The sequence below is a fragment of the Lissotriton helveticus genome, chromosome 1_2 (genome assembly GCF_964261635.1).
Source record: "Lissotriton helveticus chromosome 1_2, aLisHel1.1, whole genome shotgun sequence".
In the NCBI taxonomy this organism is placed as follows: Eukaryota; Metazoa; Chordata; class Amphibia; order Caudata; family Salamandridae; genus Lissotriton; species Lissotriton helveticus.
Genome location: NC_136058.1, coordinates 285990994 through 286018347, shown reverse-complemented (window position 1 = coordinate 286018347; position 27354 = coordinate 285990994). Strand labels below are relative to the sequence as shown.

General features: G+C 52.2%; 1 protein-coding gene across 2 annotated transcripts in view; it reads left to right on the top strand.

Moving 5' to 3' along the window:
• Nucleotides 1-27354, top strand: part of KIF2C (kinesin family member 2C) — a 1469089-nt gene that overhangs the window by 1182576 nt on the left and 259159 nt on the right. The window lies entirely within an intron of this gene.

Genomic DNA, 27354 nt, shown 5'->3' with positions numbered 1-27354 from the left:
TACAAAACAGAATCTCATGAACTAAGCTTTCTTGTGGTATTCAAACATTCCATGAATTCAGTCCACACAAATTTAGCCTTGAGTTCGCGATCAGATGCACAAATGTAGGCGCCCAAAGGAGTTGATATTAAATCTTTCAGTACAAGACTGACTTGTCAGTTTTAATTGATTCTGTTGCACAAAATGTTTTCAAAATTCATTAGGACTTCAAACATGAAATATTTCTATATTGTGTGGTTAATGCATCATTTTCTTCAAATATGGATTTCATCCAATTGGACGCCTGATCTGTCTATCGTAAGCATGTCTGCATCTTTCCTCTCTGCTCAAAGCTCTTGCCCCTTGTTTAATTGACCTAAACTTCTTCAAAGATAAATGAAACCTGAACTTTCTATTCGCGATATGGGCCCAATGTAAGTTGAACTTTCCATACCGCTTCTGAAACATCGCTCTACTAAAGAAATATACAAAATATGTCTATTTCTCTGGGGCCACAGCTTGCCAGTTTGGCAGACCTTGCGCCTGTTCCAGTGTCCAAGCACAGCAAGCATTGTAGCTCTTCAATTCACACTTGGTTGGGCACCCTGGAGCATGCACAACTACTGTAACATAAATGCAGCACTTGCAGCAAAAGAGGCCAGCATAACTTGCTGTTAATTTAAAAATAAAAAAATAAAACGAGTTCTGAGAATGAATTTAAATGCAAAGGGAAGAGGATGCAAGGCCATAGCAGCAAAAGGTCCAACTTAGCGGTCTATCAAGAATGGGTACATTCTCAGACTGTTTGGAAGAGCCGTAGGAAAGACCTTTGCAGCTTAGATTGTCCAACTGAAGTCTGATGTGATCAGTTTTGAAGGATTTTCAAAGATACCAACTTGTGTGAATTTCCAAGAGAAGTCACCCGCAGACAACTGTAGCACTGCTGTCTCAGATGTAACTTACTTCTAAACTCTTCAAGCAGAAATCTCAAGGAACAGTGGTACCCTTGGTTCTATAGCATTGCTTCTTTCATGGTCATATTCTTCAGGTATTCTTGGTCCTGCATTGTAGTTTGTATGGCATTGTACTCGGTGAACATTAAAAGCAACCATATGCTATTTGCTTTCTGTCCACCTCGCTATGAGACCTACACGTTTTCCAAGTGGAGAGACACAGCCCAACTACCATGTTCTCACCAACACATCTTAATTTAAATGGACTGCCTACAATTTTTTTCCTCTTTCTCTTATCCTATTTAACTTCATTCTACATGTTTTCTGTGTTTAGACAATCTTTACACCCCTTAGGTTCATTAGTCCATTTACACCTTAGTCTAGCAAGATGCAGGGCTGAATCTCATGCTACAAAAGTGCAAAAAAACGAGCACAGCAAACAGATGCTCACATTCTGTTGCCTATGTGTTCTCTGTACATTTTTACTTGGACTGGGGCAAAACTATAAGTGGTGTAAAATGGGAACTGCATGTAAAAAATTAGGTGAATTATGCCAGCATAATTTAAATTTTACCCAAGCCTTGTTAGAGCCATGTCTGTGGCTTGCTTCTGGTGCATAACTCCTATTCTGATGGATAAATCTGCCAGTGGATTTCTCACCTTGTGAATATCCCCTGCGCCCGCAGCCATTCGGAATTTCTTTTTTTTTTTTTGTAGCGTTCCACGCCGACGAGTCATGCCCAAATATTTGTAAAATTCCACTTCATAGACATTAGTCTCCACCCAAAACAGAGGGTACTTAGTTTTAACCGAAATGTTAGAACATTTTATGTATTCATATTTATTTTTAGGACTTTTGCACAATATGTATAAAGTGTTGAAAGTTTCCTATAAAGGCAGATTTAGCTATTGTGAAATATATTCTAATCCAAGTGTAATGCATGGGATTTTGCTTTACTCTCTTTACAGTAGCTGACTTGTGAGCATCCAGTGGCCTGTTAGCTGCTCCACTGTTATAACTTACTACTGTTTAGTTCTGATGTCACAATGTCTGCTGCCAGCAGCCGAAGGGAAAGGCAGGTCAGGTCATGAAACCTAATTCAAAGCAGCTGTTTCGAAAAAGAAACATGCCTTTTCTTTCTTCTGCTCGGTTTTTCTAGCAGTACTGTGACAAGCAGAAAAGAGATGTGTATGGCAACTTTTTTTTCACTCCTTATGTGATTATTTAAGTTAGTCTTTCTGAATATTTCTGCACACTGCGAGCAACCGCACTTTTGTTTTTTTAAACTGACTTTTGTTAGACAGACCCCTCCTGTTACCTCCAGTATGACTCTCACAGCTTGGTTGCTGGAAGATATGCAGAGGCCATGCGCCCCCTATCTGAAAGAAACAGGTTAGTATTAGATTCCTTACCTTAGAATATCCCCAGGCGTAAGACTGGATCTGGAAAGTTTTCGTCAGCAGTACCCCTGTGCGTCGGTAGGCGTCGTCCGCGGCTCCACGTCCGTCGTTGGCGCCATGATGACGTCGTCGGAGTACTTGGACGCCACCCTCACGCGCTGACGTCAGTTCTTTTTTCCGCACCAGCAAGCACCTATCCGGAAAAAGTGGTACCCTTAGGCATTTTTTGACTAAACTTTTTTGATCAGTTTTTCGAGTCGAACGACTCCATCGGTGCCGGTAGGGATGCCCGGGTTTAAGCCCTGAGCCGACTGCGACCGACTGATGTCTGTTACTGACCCCCATCACCGGTGCCTACGTTGTTTGGGGTTCTACCACGATGACAAGCTGTGCACCGACTGCCAGGCCTTGACGTCGAAGGGTAGGCGGGAGCGGTCCCGTAAGCGCCTCGAGCTCCGGCAGTCGGCCCTTGCCGTTTGAAGTCGCCAACACCACACTGGCGCGATGCAGCCGGGGGTTTGGGCGACACCGCCCACGCGGCTCCACCAGAGCAGTCGCAGCCAGCCCCACACACGCCGGTCCCTGGTCTTGATGCGACGCCAGAGGAGATTCAAGGCCCCACTGGGTCCAGATCCGGGTCGCCGCTGGTCGACCTCACGACCCCTCCGCCAACCCCCACGGTGTCGCCCCCAACGCCGTCCCCGGACGTTGTCGTTCCTGATTCCTCCCTCGGTCCGGATCCGGCGTCGGTTCGGCGTCGCTCAACGCCGCATTCGGCGCCGGCAGAAGAACGTTTCTCCTTTGATCCGGCTCCATCCTTTGACCCTGAATTTCAGGAGATGGAGGACGAGGAGGGTTGGGATGGGTTTGAGGACCCTCTGACACGTGAGTGTCAGTCCTTTCAGGACTGGACAGAGGAGCTAGGGTAGGCCAGTGGTCAAGACACCTCACCTGACACTGGTTTTGTCTCCCCTCCTACCGTGGCTACGGAGGAGGGGGCTGCTTATAGTGTGGTGCTGACGCGGGCAGCCAAGGCCTTGGCGCTTACACTCCCCGTCGCTACTGTGAAGCCTAATATCCTCACTGAGGTCCTTAGACCGCAGGCCTGCTCTCCGAAGCCTTTACTGCCGTTTTTTGAGGCTCTCATGGACATCCTGTTGAGCACTTGCCGAATCTGGAATCCAAGAGGTACGAACAGTTTGGTAAGAAACTGTTCTCGTCCCTTAGCTGCGGACTGCAGTCAGTCAACACTGCGTGCCTCTTGGGCCATTACACCCACTCTCTGCGCAGCGTGGTACTCTATTCGATGTGGACTGGATATCACGTCTCACAGGGCAGACCGATAACGACTGTGTTGGTTCGCCACCAAGCCTGGTTGAGGTCCGCCAACTTTTCGGCTGATGTCCAGAGCACCCTCATGGACATGCCGTTTGGTGGCAAGGCAGATAATACGCTTTAAGGACTCCAGGGCTACGGCCAAGTACTTGGGCCTGTCGGCCCCGGGTCAGGAGCAGTCTGTCTTTCGCTCCTTTCGTGGCCAAGGAAGGGGCGCCCCCACACGTCCTGCCTGCCACGGGCTGCAGACTAACATCCAGTGCGGCGGCGGATGTGGTGGCTGGGGACAGCGGCGAGGCCAGTCCACATTCACCCCTGCAGCATCTGCCTCAAATTCCTCCTAGTCCGAGCTTTCAGGCCCATTCAACGCCAGTGGGGGGCAGGGTTCGCCATCACCTCCTCCGCTGGCGCACCATCACATCGGATAAGTGGGTGCTGCAAATCGTCTGAAGGGGCTACTATCTCCCCTTCAAGGCGACCCCTCCAGCCATGCCACCGCAATACCACTGCGTGTCGGGGGATCACTTGAATCTTCTGCAGGAGGAAGTTAAGGCCCTCTTGGCCAAGGGGACCATCGAGCGCGTTCCTGGGACAGAAGTAGGGTCTGGTTGCTATTCCCACTACTTTCTGGTTCCCAAGAAGGGCAAAGGAGGCCTACGCCCTATCTTGGACCTCCCGAACGTCAAAGGCTTTCTCCGGAAGGAGAAGTTCAAGATGCTGACTTTGGCTCAGGACTTAGCTGCCCTAGACCCAGGAGACTGGATGGTAGCGTTGGACTTGCAGGACGCTTATTTTCACATCCCCATCCTGCCGCCCCACCGGCACTACCTGTGGTTCACGGTACGCCACAAGCACTTTCAGTTTACCGTGCTCCCCTTCGGCCTTACCAGCGCCCCTCGGGAGTTCACGAAAGTGATGGCGGTGGTCGCAGCTCATCTGCGCAGATTAGGGCTGTCAGTCTTCCCCTATCTCGAAGACTGGTTGTTGAAGGCGGGCTTGCCCCAGACAGTCGTCAGCCACCTCCAGACTACGGCCGACTTCCTGCACCTGCTGGGGTTCTCCATCAATGTGCCGAAGTCACACCTGTGCCCCACTCAGAAGCTCCTCTTCATCGAGTGGTTCTAGAGTCTTCGCAGTTTCGGGTTTATCCTCCCGAACAGCGGGTTCGGGATATTCAGGCTCTGATTCCGATCTTTCAGCCTTAATCCTGAGTCTTGGTCAGGTTGACGCTGCGGCTTCTGGGGCTGATGGCCTCCTGCATCCTTCTGGTGCATCACGCCAGGTGGCGGATGCAGGCCCTGCAGTGGAACCTGAAGTTTCAGTGGGCCCGGCATCATGGCAACTTGTCCGACCATGTCTTGATCTCGGAGGGCACTGCAAGACAGTTGCAGTGGTGGGTCACGGACCGCAATTGGGTCAGCGGCAGATCCTTCTCCCTTCCACAACCGGAGCACGTCGTTTTTTTCGGACGCATCCCTCTTGGGCTCGAGGGGCCACATGGGAGAGGCGGAGATCAGAGGCCTTTGGCCTCCGGCGGAGTCCCGGCTCCACATCAACCTTCTTGAGCTGCGGGCGATCTGACTTGCGCTGAAAGCATTCCTCCCCTCTGTCCGGGGGAAGTGTAGTACAGGTGTTCACGGACAACACCACCGCCAAGTGGTACTGCAACAAACAGGGCGGGGTGGGGTCGTGGACCCTATGCCAGGAGGCTCTCGTCTCTGGCAATGGCTGGAACAAAAGGGCGTGACCCTGGTGGTTCAATACCTGGCAGGTTCTCTGAACGCCAGGGCGGACAAACTCAGCCGTCGGTGCATGATGGATCACGAACGGCGTCTGAACTCTGAAGTGGCGCAAGGCCTCTTTCAGCAGTGGGGAGACCCTTGGTTAGATCTATTCGCCACAGAAGAGAACGTGCAATGTCATCAGTTCTGCGCGTTGGAATTTCCAAGGCGGCACTCGCTCTGAGACGCTTTTCGTTGTGAGTGGAGCTGCGGTCTGTTGTACGCCTTTCCGCCTATACCACTTCTGCCCAGAGTGCTGAAGATCAGGCGCGACCGGGCCCAAGTCATCCTTTTGGCTCCGGACTGGGCACGAAGATACTGTTATCCCGAGCTACTCAGCATGTCAGTCGATCCTCCGATTCGTCTGCCTCTTCAGGAGGACCTTCTGTCGCAGCAGCAGGGGACGGTCCTCCACCCGAACCTGTCCAGTCTCTACTTACATGCGTGGAGATTGGGCAGCGGCAGTTGAGGCCATTCGACTTGCCTCCTAAAGTCTGTAATGTCATTCTGGCAGCCAGGCGTCCCTCCACAAAATCGGTATACGCCTGCAGGTGGAACAAATTTGTGGCATGGTGCACAGCACAGGCTGTGGATCCCCTTTCTGCCCCTCTTTCAGAGGTTCTTCTCTTCCTCCTTTCTCTTGCCCAGCAGGGCTCTGCTCTGGGCACTCTGAAGGGCTACCTCTAGGCCATTTCCGCGTTCTTAAGGCTACCTGATCAACCCTCTATGTTGAAGTCCCCAGTTGTAAATAGGTTTTATAAGGGCATCACTCATGTTTCCTCCAGTTCCTTTCGTGATGCCTCAGTGGGACTTGAACCTTGTTCTAACTTTTCTGATGTGCGCTCCATTTGAGCCATTTCATAACTGTCCTCTTCGCCTCCTTACTCTGAAGACTGATTTCCTGGTTGCCATCACCTCTGCCAGTAGAGTGAGTGAGCTCCAGGCCCTTTCTTCTAAGCCTCCTTTGCTTTCAGTCCATCCGGACAAAGTTGTGTTGCGGACGCGACCCTCTTTTTTGCCCAAGGTAGTCTCAGCCTTCCACATCGGGCAGTCCATCACTTTGCCCACCTGCTTTCCGCCTCCGCATCCCTCGAAAGAGGAAGAGAGGCTCCACAGTCTGGACCCAAAACGTGTGGTCTCATTCTATTTAGATCGCACACGCCCGTTCCGGGTGGATCACCAACTCTTTGTTGGTTACGTGGGCGCTAAGTAGGGACGGGCGGTGCATAAACGAACCATTTCTCGATGGGTCGTCTTGTGCATCCAGGCTTGTTACTCTTTGGGGCTTCGTGCCCATGCCACACGGGCCACGGCGGCTACTGCTGCCCTGGCCCGGGAAGTCCCCTTGCAGGACATCTGTCAGGCAGCTACGTGGTCCTCGCTGCACACGTTCACATGACACTAGCCTGGACAGCCAAGTCCGGAGAGATGGCTTTTTCAGCAGTTCCGTTCTCCAGGACTTTCTGGTGTGATTATTGGTTTGCAGACCCACCACCGGGGTTGGTATTGCTGGGGTATCTATTCTAAGGTAAGGAATCTAATACTAACCGGTTTCTTTCAGATGCACAATTTACTTACCTTCGGTAACGATATATCTGTAAGAAACTGTAGTTAGTATTAGATTCCTTACCGCCCCACCCATCCTCCCCGTTCTACGAACCGCTATCTAGGGTTAAGGTCATCCCCTTTCAGGGCCCTAGTTTTTATGGCACCAGTGTTGGTTTTTATCATGGCTCTGCGTTTTCTGGCGCGGAAAAGCTGTGTATAAGAACTGACGTCAGCGCGTGAGGGCGGCGTCTAAGTACTCCGGCGACGTCATTTCGGCGCCAACGACGACGGACGCGGAGCCACAGACGACTCCTACCGACGCGCAAGGGTACTACTAGGCAAACGTTTCCGGATCCAGTCGGACGCCTGGGGATATTCTAAGGTAAGGAATCTAATACTAACTACTGTTTCTTACAGATATATCGTTACCCAAGGTAAGTAACTTTTGCTTTAAAGTTTATCAGCATTATCCGCTTATTCACAATTGCTTGAATTTTAAATCTCCTGTTGTAATTCGTTTGCTAAAAATGCTGACCCATATGTTTGTTCCAAAATCTTTTGTGATGTCCTCGGGTACCTTATTTTGGTTTTCGCAATCTGAAAGAAACAGTTCTGTAGTAGGGGATCTCTGTGTATAGTCATAATCTAGTGAATAGTCCCGCCCATGTGCGTGGACCCCGGCAATCAAAAATAATCTCTTAAGTTGTCAGAAAATTGCAGAACTGCAAAGACACTTAAGAGAACATTTAAAGACAAATAATGCAGCCTATATCCACAGGCTACACTGTGCAGTACTTCAACTAGAAATTCCACCAAAAATCCACAAACAGCAAAGCCTGTCCAGATTCCCTTGTTTTTACTGCAAAACCCCTCAGAAATGATAGAGAGGAAGACCTGGACCGACAAGCCCCATAGGCTGCCATTATGTGGCTTAAATAGGATACTGTGCCTTTAAGAGAACCTTCCAGAACCTTCTCTCAGTATCCCAGAATGCATAGCAGGTCCAACTTACTTTCAGTTCTTTTTTCCGGCTCCTGCTCCTGCTTACAGGACCCTGTGCACCCCTTTTCAGGGGTTTATTGGAGTTTTGACACTTTTTGGTTTTTAAAAGTGTTCTGCTTTGATTCTTGGTGTTTCCTGTTCACTTCTGTGTCTTTGTTCAGGCTTTTAGGGATCTAAAATGCCTGCCTTATTCGACAAGTGCCCAGCATGTGGAAGGAAGAAGGCTAAGACTGATCAACACGACGTCTGCATTATTTGCCTCCCTGATGAGCATGTCCCTGAAGGTTGTGACATCTGCAAGGCCTTTTCTACAAGGACCCTGATGGAAAGGCTGAAGATTAGGCTCCAAGGCCTGGAGGAGAGGCGTCTGCAGGCTGCAGGTGGGTCTGGGCAGGCTGGGAAGGCTCCCTCTGCCCCTGCTGAGGCCTCTGGGGGGCTCCCCAGAGGCAGGAAGACCAGCAAAAGATCCCGGTCTCCGTCGACGTCCCGGTCTCCGTCGACGTCGATAGCATCGACGACGACGTCGAGAGGGATGACGACGGTGTGTTCCCCTTCTCCCCGGGGCTCTGGGTCGAGACAGCGTGGGAAATCGACGTCGAGAGGCCTGGCCAGGCCGCTGTCGAAGTCACCGCCGTCGGAGTCGTCGACGAAGACACCGGCGCTCGCCGTCGAAGCGACACCGCCGGTCGCCGTCGACAAGTTCGACGTCGAGGGGACCCTCTGCGTCGAGGACAGTGAGGAAGCGGTCTTCGAGAAAGAAGAGTCGACGCTCGCCGTCGAGGTCTGGCCGCTCGTCGTCGAGGGGGCGACGATCGGCGTCGAGGAAGAAACGCTCGACGTCGAGGAAGAAACGCTCGACGTCGAGGAGGCGGCGTTCGACGCCAGAGCCTAGAGATAGCCATTACAGGCATGGGAAACGCTCGACGTCGAGCAGGAAGAGATCAGCGTCTCCTGGGGTCTCAACCTCCTCTAAGAGGCGCAAGAAGGATTCTGGCTCCAGAAGTCACGCCGGATCTGGTGGCGGACGTCGGAGGCGTCGCTCACGCTCGGGAGGGTCTGGCTCACAGGCCCCCTCCTCGAAGAAGTCATCGGGCATGAGGTACTCGGTGGTATATACGCCACCAAGGCCTGTGACCCCTCCTCCTCCTCTGCCGAAGGAGGCTCCTCCGGCTAAACCGCCTCTCCCCTCCCTGCCTCCGCCGTCTCCTGAGGGGCGGCCTCTGCCGCCAGTTCCTCCTCATAGGCCTCCAAGGTCAGTGTCCCTGCCTCTGCTTCCGACACCTCCTAAGGGTATGCCTACCCCGAAGCCCCGGGACAAACCACGGATGACGCCTCCACGGAAACCGGGGGAGCGCCCATGTGCTGGGAGGTCACGCTCCCGCTCCGGGCGAAGGGAACGCTCGCGTCATAGATCTTCAACGCGATCTAGACGGCGCCACCGGAGACAAAGGTCTCGTTCGCGGACCAGGTCGTCTGGGACCAGGGACTACTCCCCGACCTTGTCAGATTCGCCAGACACGCGGGTCTCACCAGTCGACGATCTGGTGTCCTTCCAGGACGTGCTGTTACGGGGTGCAGCGAAACTGGGCATTACTTTGACAGTGCCCACTCCGAAGACCTCGGTCATCTTTGAGACGCTCCATCAGAAGCACTTGTCTCGGCCGTTACTGCCACTGGTGCCGGGCCTGGAAGAACCGGCCCTGGATCTTTTCCTTACTCCTGCGGTGACTAAGGCGGCGCCTTCCAGACTGCAGAAGAAGTACCGGGCTCCCGACTCGGACCCAGCCTTTCTGCGGCTGGAGCCCCCTCCAGACTCGGTGATTGTGACGGCGGCGCGCAAACAACATGCCACCACGCCTTCCTCCACTGTTCCGCCAGACAAGGAATCTAGGTGGTTGGATTCCTCTGGGAGACGAGTTTGTGGGACTTCAGCGACCTCAATGAAGGCGGCTAGTGCCACGGCCTTGCTGGGTCGGTATGACAGAGCCCTCTGGGAATCTCTTCAACACTTTGTGGAACTTCTTCCGCGGGACAAGCGGGAAGACTTCCAGGAGGTGCTTAACGAGGGGATGTTGGTGGCGAATCAGGTCATCAGCGCTGCAGCCGACTCCTCTCTTCTGGCGGCGCATGGTTTCTGCCACGGAATAAACCAGCGACGACATGCCTGGCTCCGCCTTACGTCTCTGAAACCGGACGCTCAGCAGAGGGTTGCCAATCTGCCATTCTCTGGCGAAACCCTGTTCGGGAAGCACGCTGACGACGAAATGGCCCGCATGAAGGCGGAGGCTGAGACGCTCACAGCGGTGGGTTTGGAGAAGACCAAGAAGACGTACCGTCCGTTCCAACGCCGGTTCGGTGGTCAAGGTAGAGGGCGTGGCCAGTCTGCTGGACAACAGCAGCAACAACAACAGCAGCAGTTCAGAAGACCATTCCAGAAACGCCAAAGGGGCAGAGGCGGCCATCAGTCTGCACCAGCGACTAAGGGCCAGGCCGGGTCTAGGCCCTGAGCACTTACTTCCCCGTCAACTGTTACCCGCTCCGGTGGGGGGAAAGCATTCAATTTTTTCTGGCAGAGTGGAGAAAAATTACTCAGGACAAGTGGGTGCTGAATATTGTTTGCAATGGATACAGTCTTCGGTTCACCAGCCCTCCTCCATCGATCCCTCCGGTCAGCTCGCAGTATCAGCTGCGCGAGCTCCAGGCGGAGGCCGATATCCTGTTAAGGAAAAGGGCGATCGAAGTCGTACCTCTGTCTCAAAGGGGAAGAGGTCTGTACTCCCGCTTCTTTCTGGTTCGCAAAAAGGACAAGAACGAGTTCAGGCCCATTCTGGATTTGCGACAAGCAAACAAATGGATTCGCAGAGAAAAGTTTTGCATGCTGTCGTTGCATCAGATTTATCCTCAGCTGCAACGGGGAGACTGGCTGTGTGCCATCGACCTCCAGGATGCTTACTTCCATGTGCCCATTGCACACAAACACAGGAAGTTCCTGCGGTTCCAAGTCGGCGCCAATCACTATCAATACACAGTACTGCCATTCGGACTGAAGTCTGCGCCGAGAACATTCTCAAAGTGCATGGCGGTGGTAGCAGCACACCTAAGGAAGAACAAGGTGTTTGTCTACCCTTACCTGGACGACTGGTTGATCAAGGCCTCCTCCTTCGCGGAAGCGCAAGCACACTTCCAGAAGACGTGCGTTCTCTTGAACAAGCTGGGGTTGCACATCAACATGTCCAAGTCGGTTCCGACTCCAGTCCAGTGCATTCAGTACTTGGGAGCCTCCATCGATACGCTGTCAGCAAGCGTGTCTCCTTCGGAGGAGCGACGATTATCACTACTTCAGAAGGCTCGGGCTCTCATGTCCGCTCCGTCCACGACAGTGAGGACGGTGTCTTCTCTGCTGGGATCGATGGCCTCCTGTATCTTCCTGACGTCACATGCACGGCTGCACATGAGACCGTTGCAGGAGTGCTTGGAGGATCAGTGGGATCAGAGGAGAGGATCTTGGGACGACAAGATACGCCTATCTCTGCATGCTCTTCAGTCTCTGAAGTGGTGGTGTTCAGCGGAGAATCTCCTCAGAGGGGTTCCCTTCCACAAGGACATTCCCGCTCAGGTTATCGTGACGGATGCTTCTCTCCAGGGCTGGGGAGCGCGTTCTGGAGACCTACAGATTCAAGGGACGTGGTCTCCGGCGGAGTCCACGTACCACATCAATTTCCTGGAACTCAGAGCTGTTCACTTGGCACTGAAGGTCTTTCACCCATCCTTCCAGACCGACTCTCTCCTTGTGCAGACGGACAATACAACCACTATGTATTACCTCAACAAGCAGGGAGGATCGAGGTCAGGCACCCTGTCGCAGGAGGCGCAGGCGATCTGGCGCTGGCTTCTGGCTCGAGGACTGACGATAACGGCTACCCATCTGCCAGGTGTGCAGAATGTTCAGGCAGACGCGCTGAGCAGACTGATTCAGGAAAACCACGAATGGGTCATAAACGACGAAGTACTAGGAGAAGTCTTTGCAAGGTGGGGGACTCCAGACGTAGATCTGTTTGCCACCGCAGAAAACAGCAAATGCCGAGACTTCGCCTCCAGGTACTACCAGCCGGGGACGCTGGGGAATGCGTTATGGATCAACTGGTCGAACAGCTTTCTGTACGCTTTTCCACCCATTCCCCTGATTCCGACGGTTCTCATCAAGCTGTCCCAGTCCAGGGCGCGGATGATACTGATTGCCCCGGAATGGCCCAGACAGTGGTGGTTCACGGACCTGCTTCACCGGTCTCTCCTTCCTCACATTCGGCTGCCTTGCAGGCCGGACCTTCTGACGAAGTTCGAGGGGCTGATGTTGCACCCCAACCTCTCGTCTTTGAGTTTGGCAGCATGGCTCCTGAGTTAGTGCAATATGGTCATCTGAATCTCCCTGCAGATTGCATGGACATACTGAAGGAGTCTAAGAGACCTTCCACTAGGACTTCCTATGCTTACAAGTGGAAGAGATTTTGTATCTGGTGCAAGTCTAAGAACTATGACCCGACGACTTGTAAGGAAGATGTCATCCTTCCTTATCTTCTACAGTTGGCGCAGTCTGGCCTTAATGTCCATTCTATTAAGGTTCATCTTGCTGCTTTGACTGCCTACAGGAAATGCCCTTCGCAGCCTTCCTTCTTCCAGATCCCTGTGATCAAAGATTTTTTGGAAGGCTTGAAGAAAGTGTTCCCTCCTGTCAGGCTTCCTTCGCCTTCATGGGAATTGAATGTGGTGCTGTCCAGGTTGATGAAGGAGCCTTTTGAACCTATTCATAAGGCTTCGTTGCAGCACCTGTCCTGGAAGGCGGCCGTCCTCGTGGCCATTACATCGGCCCGCAGGGTGAGTGAAATTCAGGCGTTGTGTTGCCAAGAACCTTATACTGTATTTCATGCTGCTAAGGTTGTTATGCGTACTCACCCTAAATTTCTTCCCAAGGTTATTTCTGATTTTCATGTCAACCAGACCATAACTTTGCCTACGTTTTTTCAGAATCCTTCATCTCCAGCGGAAAGGTCGTTACATTCCCTGGATGTTAGGAGGGTATTGAAGTTCTATCTGGATAAGACCAAATATATTCGTAGGTCTGACCAATTGTTTATCAATTATGGATCTGTCAGGACGGGTCTTGCGACCTATAAGCAGTCTATCTCTAGGTGGATTGTGTCCTGCATACAGCTATGTTACCAAAAAGCTAATAAGACCTTAGGAGGTAAGCCTAAGGCTCATTCCACCAGGGGCAAAGCTGCCACGACAGCTTTGCTCCGTAATGTTCCGATGGCAGAAATCTGCAAGGCGGCCACTTGGAAGTCGGTTCATACCTTTGCTAAGCATTACTGCCTGGACACTGATGCCAGGGCAGACGCTCAGGTTGGGCAGGCTTCGCTGCGAAATCTGTTCGCACAATAGTGGCGTTAATTCTCTTTTCTCCACCGCCGCTTTGGTGTGGGGATGGGCTTGCCATTCTATTCACTAGATTATGACTATACACAGAGATCCCCTACTACAGAAGGAGTAGTTTCTGTCCTGTAACTCCAGTTCTGTAGTAGGGGTATCTCTGTTATAGTCATAAGCGCCCTCCCGCCTCCCCGGTGGAGAGAAATGTTCCTTAAGGAATGCGACAGGTCTGGCGTTTTACGCCTTCAAAAAGAACTGAAAGTAAGTTGGACCTGCTATGCATTCTGGGATACTGAGAGAAGGTTCTGGAAGGTTCTCTTAAAGGCACAGTATCCTATTTAAGCCACATAATGGCAGCCTATGGGGCTTGTCTGTCCAGGTCTTCCTCTCTATCATTTCTGAGGGGTTTTGCAGTAAAAACAAGGGAATCTGGACAGGCTTTGCTGTTTGTGGATTTTTGGTGGAATTTCTAGTTGAAGTACTGGACAGTGTAGCCTGTGGATATAGGCTGCATTATTTGTCTTTAAATTTTCTCTTAAGTGTCTTTGCAGTTCTGCAATTTTCTGACAACTTAAGAGATTATTTTTGATTGCCGGGGTCCACGCACATGGGCGGGACTATTCATTAGATTATGACTATAACAGAGATACCCCTACTACAGAACTGGAGTTACAGGACAGAAACTACTCCTTATAGATTCCTTACCTTAGAATTACCCCCAGATGTCAGACTGGATCCGGAGAATATTCGTCAGCAGTACCCCTACGCGTCTGTCGACTCCGCGTTGGAGTCATAGTCGCCGTGATGACATCGTGGTAGCTACTTGGATGCCTCCCTCGCGCTCTGACGTCAGTTCTTTATTTTTCCATGCCAGCAAGCGCAGATCTGGTGAGAGCAGTACCTCCAGTCACTTTTTCTCAACTTTTGTCGACAGTTTTTGAGTCTATCGACTCCTGGTGCACAAGGGATGCCTGGCTTCAAGGCTTCCGGTGCCTGTAGCAGACTGATGTCTGTGACGGATGCACACCACATGTGCCTCTTCTGCCTGGAGCGTGAGCACGACCCCCAAGTCGTGCTCTGACTGCCGGATCATGAATCCGAAGTCTTTGCGGGAGTGGTCCCAAAAACCTCTTGTGGCCTGGCATTCAGCTCCTCGCCTTTCGAGGCCCAGGTGGCGTAGGAGGTCAAGGGACTGGTCGTGGAGCAATCACTCTTCATTCAAGTCTTTGCACTCTGGGTCAGGTAAGTTGATGCACAAGAAGTCGAAGAAGCATAGTCACTCTTCAACTTCTCCCAGTCTGTTGGCCGACGCTACTAGGGATGCAGGTGGTGCCACTCCTGCGGCTCCGCTTGTGGAGTCCGAAGGGCCAACTGCGGGCTTCCCTCCCTCCCTTCCCGGGACCCGGAGCGATGCATGCCATCTTTATGCAGCCCGACTCTGCTAGCGCATCTTCGGGCCCGTAGATTCGACTGGGGGCCCTGGGCCTTCGACTCTGGCCCCGGCACCGCAGGGTCCCCTTGGATGCAGGCTTGGATCGGCGCCGGATGACCTTGTTACACCTCCCCCTGCGCCAAATCCACCGGCACCATGTCTGCAACTGGCGTCTGCTGTGTCCCCCAGCCTACGTCGACCCGAGCCTCCACCTCGAGGTAGACACGGAGCCGGACGGGGGTCGGCCGACGCCAGATCCGGTGCGTATGGGTACTTTTGTGCCCCTGTTCCACCCTGGCTCTCTGAGACCAGAGAAACAGCCAGAGGAGAGTTATGAGGGCAGGGAGGGGTGTTGAGACCCTTTAAAAGACCAGTTAGGTTACGAACCGGACTGGAGAGAGGAATTGGGGGAAGCCAGTGGTTTGGATACCTCACCAGACCTTGGCATGTTGTCTCCTCCTACCGTGGCTATGGAGGAGGGAGCTTCATATGCAGTGGTGTTGCTTAGATCGGCTGTGCCTCTCCGCCTCGAGCTACCAACGGTGGCTGTCAGAACAAACCTGACAGAGGTGCTTCAACCAGCAGTGAGCTCTTCGGAGCCCCTGCTGCCGTATAATGAAGCCCTGACAGACATCCTATTGGGGACCTGGTCCATGGCCCAACATACGGGTCCCTGTGGCTAAGTTGATTGCCACACGCGACCTCCCTGCCACAGGCGACCCCACTTTCCTCTCAACACCCCACCCATGAGAGCTTGGTGGTCCAAAGCCTCCACCTCAGAAGGTGCATTCCCTAACGCTCCACCAGATAGGGAGTCCAAAAAGCTGGACCATCTTGGGAAGATGTTTTCTTCCTCCAGCTTGGGACTGTAGTCGGTAAACACTGCATGTCTGTTGGGCTGTTACACCCACTCTGTGTGGGATAAGGTTGCGCAAGTGCTGCCTCAGTGCCTGAAGGAGGCCCGGGCCGTACTCTCATGGGCAATTGCTGAAGGGAGGGACGCAGCGAAGTTTACCATCCACTTTGGGCTGGATACCACAGACTCACTAGGCAGGACGATTTCCACGTTGGTAGCCCTTCGCCGCTTCACCTGGTTGAGGTCGACTAGTTTTTCAGTGGATGTCTAATCCACTCTTATGGACATGCCCTTTGATGGCAGTCGCCTATTCGGCGCCAAGGCAGACAACGCCCTAGAGCGCTTTAAGGACTTTTGCGCTACGGCGAGGTCCTTGGGCCTCTCCACCACCTGCCTTGTGCAGTCTGCCTTTTGTCCCTTTTGTGGCTACGGAAGGGGTGTGCCGCACAGAGCCACAGGTTGGCACTAGCTGTTCAGCCTCAGCGCGGCCAGTGACGTGGGAACCACTGCTGTCGGTCTGGGGGCTAGCGGGCGGGCCAGTCCACTGCAGCCCCCTGTGCAGCAGCCTCCAAACCTTCCTAGTCCAACCTTTCAAGGCCACCAAACGCCAGTGGGCGGTAGGATTCGCTTTTACCTTTTTACCTTCCCCACTGGCGCATCATCACGTCAGACAGGTGGGTTTTGCAAATACAGCTTCCCCTTCGAGACTACCCCTCCAGCCATGCCACCTCAGTACCATCGCATGTCGGAGGATCATCAGGCCCTTCTCCAACAGGAAGTTTCGACACTCTTGGCCAAGGGTGCCATCGAGCGCGTTCCTTTCCCAGAAGTAGGTTGTGGTTGCTATTCCCATTACTTTCTGGCACCCAAGGACAAAGGCCTGCGTCCTATCTTCGATCTCAGGAACGTCAACCACTTCTTCCAGAAGGAGAAGTTCAAAATGTTGACGCTCGCTCAGGTCTTGTCTGGCCTAGACCCAGGAGATTGATGGTAGCGTTGGCCTTGCAGTACGCTTATTTACACATCACCATACAGCTGGCCCTCCAGCGTTACCTGCGGTTCACAGTAGGCCACAAGCATGTTCAGTTTACCATGCTCCCCTTTGGCCTTACCAGTGCCCCTGGGTGTTCACCAAAGTGATGGTGGTGGTCGCAGCTCAACTGCGCAGATCAGGGTTTCCAGTGTTCCCTCAGCTCGACGGCTGGCTGACTCGGCCCAGGCTGTCATCTCACACTCCAGAGTACGGCCAACCTCCTACATTCGCAGGGGTTCTCGGTCAACGTGCCAAAGTCACACCTGACTCCCTTTCAGAAGCTCCTTTTCATCGCAGCTGTTCTGGACACGACGCAGTTTTGGGTCTATCCCCCCGAACAGTGAGTCCGGAATATTCAGGCTATGATTCCGATCTTTCAGCCTCTATCCTAGGTTTTGGTTAAGATTGACCCTGAGGCTGCTGGGCCTCATGGCCTTCTGCATCCTGCTGGTGGGTCATGCCAGGTGGCATATGTGAGCTCTGCCGTTCCAGTGGGCACAGCATCAGGATAATCTGTCCGATCACATCCAGATCACAGAGGGCACTGCATGACAATTGTGGTGGTGGCTAACAAACCGGAATTGGGTCAGTGGCAGATCCCTCTCCCTTCCCCACCTGGAGTTCACAATGGTGACAGATGCATCACTGCTGGGATGGGGCAGCCACATGCTAGAGGTGGAGATCAGAGGCCTCTGGTCTCTGGCGGAGTCCGGCCTCCACATCAACCTTCTGGATCTTTGGGCGATCCGTCTTGTACTAAAGGCATTCCTTCCCTCTATCCGGGGAAGAGTGGTGCAGGTGTTCACGGACAACACCACCGCCATGTGGTACTGCAACAAACATTCCGGGGTGGGTCGTAGACCCTATGTGAAGAGTCTGTCCGTCTCTTGGCATGGCTGGAACATCAGGGAATTTCCTTGGTGGTTCAACACCTCGTAGGTTTGCTGAACGCCAGGGCGGACAAACTCAGCTGCAGGTGCATGATAATTCACGAATGGCGTCTTCACTCTGAGGTGGCGCAAGGTCTCTTTCAGCAGTGGGGAGAGCCTTGGTAAGATCTATTCGCCACCCAAGAGAAAGCACAATGTCCGCAATTCTGCACGTTGGAATTTCCAAGGCGGCGTTTGCTAGGTGACGCTTTTTGTCGCAAGTGTAGTTGTGGACTTATATATGCCTTTTCGCCTATACCACTTCTGCCCGGAGTGCTGAGGATCAAGCGCGACCAGGCCCAAGTCATCCTTGTGGCGCCGGATTGGGCACAGTCTGGTATCCCGAGCTATTGCACATGGCCATCGATTATCTGATCCGACTGCCTCGTCGAGAGGATCTTCTGTCGCAGCACCAGGGGTTGGGCCTCCACCGAACCTGTCCAGCCTCCACCTACTTGCGTGGAGATTGAGCAGCGACAGTTGACTGCTTTCTATCTTCCTCCCGAAGTCTGTGATATCTTGGCAGCCAGTCGTCCCTCCACTAAGAAAATATACGTCTGCAGATGGAACAAATGTGTGGCATGGTGCACAGCAAAGACTGTGGATCCTCTTTCTCCCCCCTCTTTCTGAAGTACTCTTGTTCCTTCTTTCTTTGGCCCAGCAGGGCTCTTTTCTGGGCACTCTTAAAGGCTATTTCTGATGGATACATCTGCCAGTGGATTCCTCACCTTGTGAATATTCCCTGCGCAGCAGCATTCAGAAATTTTTTGTAGCTCTCCACGCCGACTAGGACGACGACGTCACAGAAGCATGGCTCCGCTCGCGACTCCACTGGTGTCATTTCGAGCCATAAGAGAGACTCATCAGCGTGATGAGGTCCGTTCCCTTTTTTCCGCACCGTCGACGCTAACGGTTTTTCTTGGACTCTCCGTGGTTTCACTTGCTACTTTGTGTTTCTGCTTGTTTTTCTGGTCTTGTTTTACTTTTCGAGGATGTCGTTGTGGAAGTCCTGGTTTAAGCCCTGCAGGGAGTGCGGAGGACACATGTCTATTACAGATCGACATGAAGATTGTGTCTGGTGCTTGTCGTTGGATCACGACGTCGAGGGATGTGCCTGCTGTAGAAAAATGAACCTGAAGGCGTTAAAGGATAGACAAGCTAAACTCTTAATGGCGAAGATGAGGAAGGAGAAAAGAGGTAGAAGGTCGAGGTCAGGCTCGAAGTCGATGTCAGGGCATGCTTCTAGATCTAAGAAGCATAAGAGGAGGCATGGGTCAAGAAGCCGTTAAGATAAAGACACGGCTCCGAAGTCTACCTCGCCAGCTCCTCTACGTCGTAAAGACTTTGTGTCGCCTTCTCCCTCGAATCAGGGTTCTCCGGTAAGATTAGCTTTGCCTGTGGCTTTGCCAGCTCATTCTCAGACGCCAGCTCCATCTCCGACTTTTGCATATGCTCCGGAGGAAGTAGTTCAAGCGCCAGATGAGTCGTCGACTCCAGTGGCTCCACTGTTGGCGCCGACTGGCCAAAGTCCGGTAATGCTTGAGCCTTCTCCAGGAGTTTTCCACCTTTCCCTGGCCCGGGGCAAAATCCATTGATTTTTCTAAATGCAATGTATGGAGTTTTTCAATGGGCTATGTACCCCTCTGGAACACCTTCGGGTCCCATGGGTCCTATGGCGTTTAATCTGGGTGTTCCTCATGCCAATGCTCAGGCTCCCTTTATGCCATTTCTCCAGAGGCTCTGCTTTGGCATTTCCCAGCGCCGAGGACGTAGACGCCGTTCCCTTCATCTCTGGTGCTGTCAGCTTGACCTCGTTCAACGCAGGCTGTGCCTCCGGATCCGTGTTCGACGCCGGCTCCGTCTGAGTCGTGTCCGGCTCATTCGACACTGGGGCGAGTGAGATGTAGGAGAGAGGCTCACAGGATTTTAGAAGAGCAGTTATCGTTTGGAGGAAATGGAGGAAGGAGAAATTCAGGAGTCGGTTGAATATTTTGAAAAACTGAAGGAGGCCAGTGACCTTGATATGTCTCCAGAATGGGAGCTTTCACCTCCATCTGATGCTCCTTCAAAGGATGTGGCTCCTTACCACCCAGTGATAAGGAAGGCAGCAGAACTTTTAGACCTCCAGCTACCCACGGCTGAATTTAAGTCAAATATCTTGACGGAAGTTCTTCATTCACCTTCTACTGTGGTAAAGCCTTTGCCATCACTGAGCCTGTAATGGACGTTTGGCGTAAGCCCTTTTTGGCTCTGGCAGTTTCTAATTCTGTTGCCAGGAGATACAGGGCAGCTCCAGGGGACCCGTACTTTTTAACTTCCCATCCTTCTCCTGAGAGTCTAGTGGTTCAAGCTGCCTGTTCCAAAAGATCTTCTGTGGCTTTTCCTCAGGTTCCTGGCGATAGGGAGTCGAAAAAACTTGACCAGTCAGCAAAAAAGGGGTTTTCCTCACCAAGCATGGCATTGAAGTCCAGATATGCCGCCTGCCTTTTGGGACGTTACATCCATGCCCTAATGGACTCTGTTAAGCAACTTGCCCCTATATTGTCTGAGGAGGACAGACAGAATTTTAATGAGGTCTTATCAGACACACAAGCTGCTGCTTGTCAGGTGATTCAAAGTGGTCTGGACACTGCAGACTCTGTTGCCAGGATCACGGGATCTGCTGTTGCTACAAGGAGTGCCTGGCTTAAATCATCAGAGTTCTCCCCAGATGTGCAGGTAACACTTTTGGATCTCCCTTTTGATTGTTCAAGGCTGTTTGGAAAGAAAGCCTGCAGCCTGTAGGAGAGTAGGGTCTGCTTCCGATGGTCACCCCCACTTTTTACTTTACTGGTTTTCAAGATGTAGCTGTGGGCCTGCTAATCAGACCCACAGCCCAGATGCACTCTCTCTCTCTAAATTCACACCATGTACTCTAGGTACATCCACATTTGGGAATTAGTTCACCTTATCAGCCCCTGTAGAAGTGTACTCAGGGCATAGGTGTAACCAAGGCCTACCAGGGGCTGCAGCATGTATTATGCCACCCCTGGCTGGCCACTCAAACTGACACAACTGGCTGATCACTCAGCTGGGGCAAGGTCGTGTAATCACCCCTTGCTTAGGTATAGTATTCCTATATCTACCCTTGTATATAGACACACAGTAACCTATAAGTCACTCCTATGGCAGGCCTTAACAATCATGGAGGCAGAGTGCTTGGTTATGTGTGAGATCGTTGTAGGAGATTAGGGTCTGCAATCCTATGGTCACCCCAGATTTTTGCTTTTTGCTTCACTGGTTTACGGCTTTCCCTGGCTGTGGGCCTGCTAATCAGACCCACACCCTAGCTGTTCTCTCTCTAAATTGACACACATGTACTTTAGGTGCATTTACCAATTGGGACACCTTATCAGCCCCTGTACAGTGTTCCTTAGGTACCCAGGGCATAGGGGAACCCAAGGCCTACCAGGGGCTGAAGCATGTATTATGCAACCCCTGGCTGGCCATCTAAACAGACACAACTGGCTGGTAACACAGGTGGGGCAAGGTGGTGTAATCACCCTTTGCTGTAGATATAGTATACCTATATCTAACCCTAAAATGGACACATATATTCTTATCAGTCACTCCTATGGCAGGCCTTATCAATCCTGAAGGCAGAGTGCTTGGAATTATGTGAGATGGTGCTCTAGCATGAGCTGAGCCTGCCTGCAGCTTGCGGAACCAAGTCCTTATAGCTGTTCCATGATAACGCTATACCATATACTCTTAAGTGCATTTATAATCCTCGCGGTTGAATGCTAACTTTGGTATAGCATTATCAAAACATGTCGAGTAAGGTGTCATACGAATTGGAATACTACCCCCTCGCCAATTCTGGCGACGGGGGTAGCATTCCACCCTTTTAGAGGGACAAGACATGTAGGTAACTGTCAACCCCGGTTAAAGTTAAACGAAGCCTCAGCATCACAAAATGGATGCTGCCACCACAGACACAAGTCTGACCTCCTGCTGCTGGGAGTCCTTCCAGCGAGGGAGGCCTGGACAAAGGGTTTCCTGCCTTGGGAGGTGCTAGCACCACCCCCGACAGAAATTTGTGTATTGAGGTAGGGAGGGCACAAGGTGTCCCTGTGCATACCCCGGTTCAAACCAGTTCCTGGGGCACTCCAGCCCCAGCGCGAAACCAGAAAAAGGATAGGGGGTGTAACCACCCCCCTTCCTGGTCCCACCCATGGGAGGGACCTAGTCAGCAGTACAGCCCCCTTTAGCAGGATAAAGGTAGGAGCTGGTCCCATTCCAAATTGGATTATCCTGAACTACTCTACAAAGAAGAAACTCTGGACTTCAACGTTCTGCTCCACAGAAGACTGAAGAATCTCCCTTGTGGGCAAGGAGTGTCCACCCTGCAACTGCAGGCACCATCAAGCGTCCTAGCAGTTCACTTTGTCGTCCTTCCTGCCGGAACCAGACTTCAGAGCCCGACGAGATCCGGACTTCCAGACCTCTCCTACCTCAACCTACATCTGCAGCACAGCGGAGATCCGTGGGTGCGACGAGACACGTGGGACCGGCCATCTTGAAGAAACAGCACTTCGCTTCCAGCACAACTTCAGAGGCATCCCTTCAGAGGCGTCCTCGAGAGTGCTTTGGGGATTGAGAACCCCCAGCCCCGAGCAGCACCTGCACCGAAGACCAGCCCTCCAGCATCCACGAGATCTGCGTGGGGCCCTTTTGCTTGGTTGCTGCTCGACGCGTTGTCTGGTCTCTTGCCGGCTGGCTAGTGGCCTCCTAGACGACGATCCTTGAAATCTACACTGCTGGTCTGGTTGCTCCAGACTGGCCCTTGCTCCCTTCCAAAAGAGGAGCACCCAGGACCCTCCTGGTCCGCACCAGACGCCGTTTCCACTCACCGCGTGGGTTGCCTTTGCCAAGGCCTGTTGACTCCGGATCCGACACCGCCGACAGCGAGAGCCTGCGTGGGACAGCTCGTGCCTCCATCCAGGTCGTCGAAGACACCTCCTGGTCCACATGGCTGCAGAGACGAGCGTCCACTCTTCACCTGATCGCGACGACAGCATCTGGTTCCTTCCTGGTTCCACACCGGTCACTGGCTAGTGACTTTGACCACTGTCCCCTCTGCTTTCAGGTCCTCTTCTTCCTCGATCCACCCTTGGATCGCACCGGACATCTTCCTCCTGGTCGCCTGCAGCATCTTTTCTTCAAGGCTCCATTTACTTCAACGCAGAAACCCGACACACTTTCACACCTATGCACCCGCAGCCCGTGGGTGAGGTAACAAGAGCATTTCGGTGCTCATAGGTAGATTAACTCTCCTAGTGTCCAGATTCCCAGTTGTTTTAGTCCTAGATAGTAAAGACTGTCTGTACTCACCTTTTTCGTAAACTGTACTGTCCATTGACTTTGTTCTGCATCTCGCGTGTGAGTTCACACTCTGCACACGCGTCCCGTGGGCCTCCTATTACTTACCTGAGGTTAGGATAGTGTAGTCCCAGCGAACCTACAGCCTCTGGACTGCTCCATTCCTTCTATCGATTTCCTTATACCATTTACTTAGTATATGGTTTGCCGTGCCCTTAGGGCACCATTGTAATTTTGTGCAACTTATCGTATTTTTCCCAAAGAGATTGTCATGTGCTTAGCCATCTGATCTCATAAAAAGTTCAGAGGTGTTTGTTATTAATAAATATACTGTTTATTTTCATAACAACCTGTGTGGTGTCCTTTCATCTGGTATTCAAAGGGTTATATTGTGGTAAAACAGCTGGCTTCACATGCCAAAAGAGTTTAGCCTAAGACTGCTTTGTCCATGCTACCATTAGGATAGCTGGTCTATGAGGTTGACTTACAAACAATCACCATAAGGGTTGTTTGGACTGATACAAGGTGATCACTAGAACTAGTGAGCATCATATATCAGGCCAACTTCTCACATTGGTGGCAGCGGTGGGATTTGAGCTTGCTGTCGTTTTTACCACATATAATCTTGAAATATCATTTGAAAGATCACATAAGGTACCTAGGTACATATAACAAGCTTAGAAATACTCTGAGTTCTACTGAACCAGCTGTTGTAGTAGAAAGGGCCTAGCACACCCTGACTACAACTCTTAGCAAGGAATCAGTAGAAAACCCCATAGTGTAGGTAAGTGCACCACTTACACCTCACTAGAAAGCATGTCTACCACAGGAGAGACCTCAGTGACTCCCCTTGTGGTTAGTGACCCTCCACAGGTCCTTTCCAGATATGCAGCTCTCAGTTTCCAGGAGATGAGACAATTGTGTACCTCCAGGAAATTGAAACAGGGTTCTAACCCTACCACTCCTTTTCTGTTAGGTCTCTTAGAGACATATGATGCCAGAAGGGCTGCCAACACAGACCCCTCTAATCCAGATAGGATCATGCCAGCCTTAGAAGGTACTCTTGGAGATCCAGACCTCCCTGAAACAGAGAATGTAGAAGAGGAGGAGGAAGAAGAACCATCTGGGGATGAGGCAGACAATGGTTCTGTGATAGTCAGCAGACTCACAAGGGCCAACTTAGACCTACATAGGGAAGGACCTGGGGGACCCCCAGTACTGACCCTGAGCAGGCCTAACCATGGAGTTAGAAGAGATAGGTCTCATTCTAGGGACTCCATTAGATCTGTGACTCTCATGCCTCTGCTCAGAGGAGAATGACTTCCCCTCAGAGGAGAGAGCATGAAGCCAGGATGAAGCAGGCTAATCTGAGGATCCAGAGGGAAGAACTTGCCCTTGCCAAATAGAAGCTTGCCTTTGCTAGAGAGCAACAGTTGAGTGGGGTAGTCCCCACTGGTGGCAGCACTATCCCTAGGGATAGAGACAGGAGTTTTGATATTATACACCTGAGTAAAATAGTGCCCTCCTATAAGACAGGAGATGATATCCACAAGTGGATAACTGCTTTGGAGAGAGCCTGCAAAGTACAGCAGGTACCCCAGAGTCAGTGGGCAGCTATATTGTGGCTCTCCTTTGAAGGTAAAGGTAGAGACAAGCTCCTCACTGTTAGAGATGAGGATGCAAATGATTACCAGGTCTTGAAAACTGCTCTGATTGAGTTTGGCTTACCACTGAACAGTACAGGTTGATGTTCAGGGATAACCAGAAAACTCGGGCTCAAGATTGGACTGACTTTGTTGATTGTGCCACTAAGTCTCTGGAGGGCTGGTTACTGGGAAGTAAAGTTACTGATTACACAGGATTGTATAATCTAAATATGAGAGAGCAAATCTTAAATAATTGTCAGAACCAGTTGTTGCATCCGCACTTGATTGACTCAGATCTGACCTCTCCCCAAGAATTGGGAAAGAAGGCAGACAGATGGGTCAGGACAAGGGTCAAGCAGCAGAACCAGAACCAGGGTGGTGGCTGTAGGAGAGTAGGGTCTGCAATCCTATGATCACCCAGATTTTTGCTTTTTGCTTCACTGGTTTACGACTTTTCCTGGCTGTGGGCCTGCTAATCAGACCCACAGCCTAGCTGTTCTCTCTACTCCAAATTGTACCCAGGTACTAAATTGGCACTGGGCCCTCAAGTCCCTGTACCCAGGGCTGAGGTGCACCCAGAAGTCTCCCAGGGGCTGCAGCATGGATTATGCCACCCCTGGGCTGACTAACTAAATCAGACACAACTGGCTGCTTGACAGCTGGGGCAGAGAGGTGTACTCAACCTCTGCTGTAGATATAGTATTCCTATATCTAAACCTAAATGGACACACAGATCTCCTATCAGTCACTCCTATGGCAGGCCTTAACAATCCTGAAGGCAGAGTGCTTGGAATCGTGTGAGATAGTGCTCTGGCATGAGCTGAGCCTGTCTGCGGCTTTCGGGATCCATCCCTTAGCCGTTTCCATGATATCGCATACCATATACTCTTAAGTGCATTATAATCCTCGCGGTTATATGCCAACTCTGGTATCGCTTTATCAAAACATGTCGAGTAAGGTGTCATACGAATTGGAATACTAACCCCTCTCCAATTCTGGCGACGGGGTTAGCATTCCACCCTTCTAGAGGGACACAACATGTATGTAACCTGTAACCCCGGTTAAAGTCAGACAGAGCCTTAGCTCCACAAAGTGGATGCTGCCACCGAGACACAAGTCTGCCCTCCTGCTGCTGGGAGTCCTCCCAGCCCAGGAGGCAAGGACAAAGGGTTTCCTGCCAGGGGCGGTGCCAGCACCGTCCCAGACAGGATTTTGTGTATCCTAGGTAGGCAGGGCTTTAGAGGAAGGTGACTACAAGTGGCAGGAAACCCTTTGTCCTTGCCTCCTGGCCGGCTGAAACCAGTTCCAGGGGCACTCCAGCCCCTGGCCTGGGGAAAGCCCGCCAAAGGAGAGGGGTGTAACCACCCCCCTCCTAGTCCCACCCATAGGGCAGGACTTAGTCGCGTGCCAGACCCTTTTTGCAGGATAAAGGTAGGAACTGGCCCCCTTCCAAATCAGATCATCTTTGAATCCTGAAACTACTTTCCACGAAAGGAACTCAAGACTTCTTCCCAAGATTCTCCCTTGTGACTAAGGAGTAGTCACCCTGCAGCAGCAGGCACCAACCAAGCATCGCGGTTTGTTGCCAGTCTCTCCTTCGGATCAAGACTGCTCCAGCACGACGAGAACCGGCTTCCCTGGCACCTCTGACCTCAACCTACATCATCAGCCCAGCTGTGATCCGTGGGTGTGACGAGACCTCGAGGGACCGGCCATCTTCAGAACTGCACGATGCTTGTCCAGCACGACCACCGAGTGACCCTCGACCGAGTGCTTTGGGGTAAGAGAAGCCCCGACCCTGAGCAGCTCCAGCACCGAAGTTCAGCCCCCCTGCATCCACGAGATCTGCGTGGGGCCCTTCTGCTCTTTGCTGCCAACCGCGTTGTCCAGGTCGCTTGCCCGTTGGCTCTTGGCCCTCTCACGACGCTCCATGACGACAACCACTGCTGGTCTGGTTGCTCCAGACTAGCCCTTGCTCCCCTCCAAAAGAGGAGCACCCTGGACCCTCCTGGTCCACTCAAGACGCCATTTTAGGTCCACCGCGTGGGCCTTGCATTTGCCAAGACTTGTTGCCCAATCCTGGGTCCAGCGACGTCGACAGCAAGTACCTTCGTGGGACAGCTCGCACCTCCATCCTGGTCGCCGACAACGCCTCCTGGTCCGAGAGACTGCAGAGCCCAGCAGCGCCCACTCACCTGGCTGAGGTGACTTCGTCCGGTGCCATCCTGGTGCCCACTCAAATCACTGGCTAGTGATTCAGAACTTGGTCCCCTCTGCTTACAGGTTTCTTCTTCCTTGATCCAGGCTTGGATCACTCCGAACTTTCTTCACTGGCCGCCTGCCAGCAACTCTTTCTTCAGGCTCCTGGATCTTCAACGAGGGTTTCCGACGCAACTTCAACCCTATGCAGCCGCAGCCCCTGGGCTAGGTAACCGGAGTACTCCGGTGCTCCAGCATAGTCCAACACCCTAAGTGTTCGGATCCACTCTTGTTTTCGACCCACCTAGTCGGGTTCGCCCGAGAACAGTAACTTTGCAACTGCTAGCCTCCATAGACTTTTTCCCGCCTTACGCGTGAGAGTTCCCACTCTGCACACGACGTCCACAGGCCTCCTGCATCTAATCCCAGTGTTTAGAATTGTAGGCCTAGCGATTCCTGAGTCTAGAAAAGT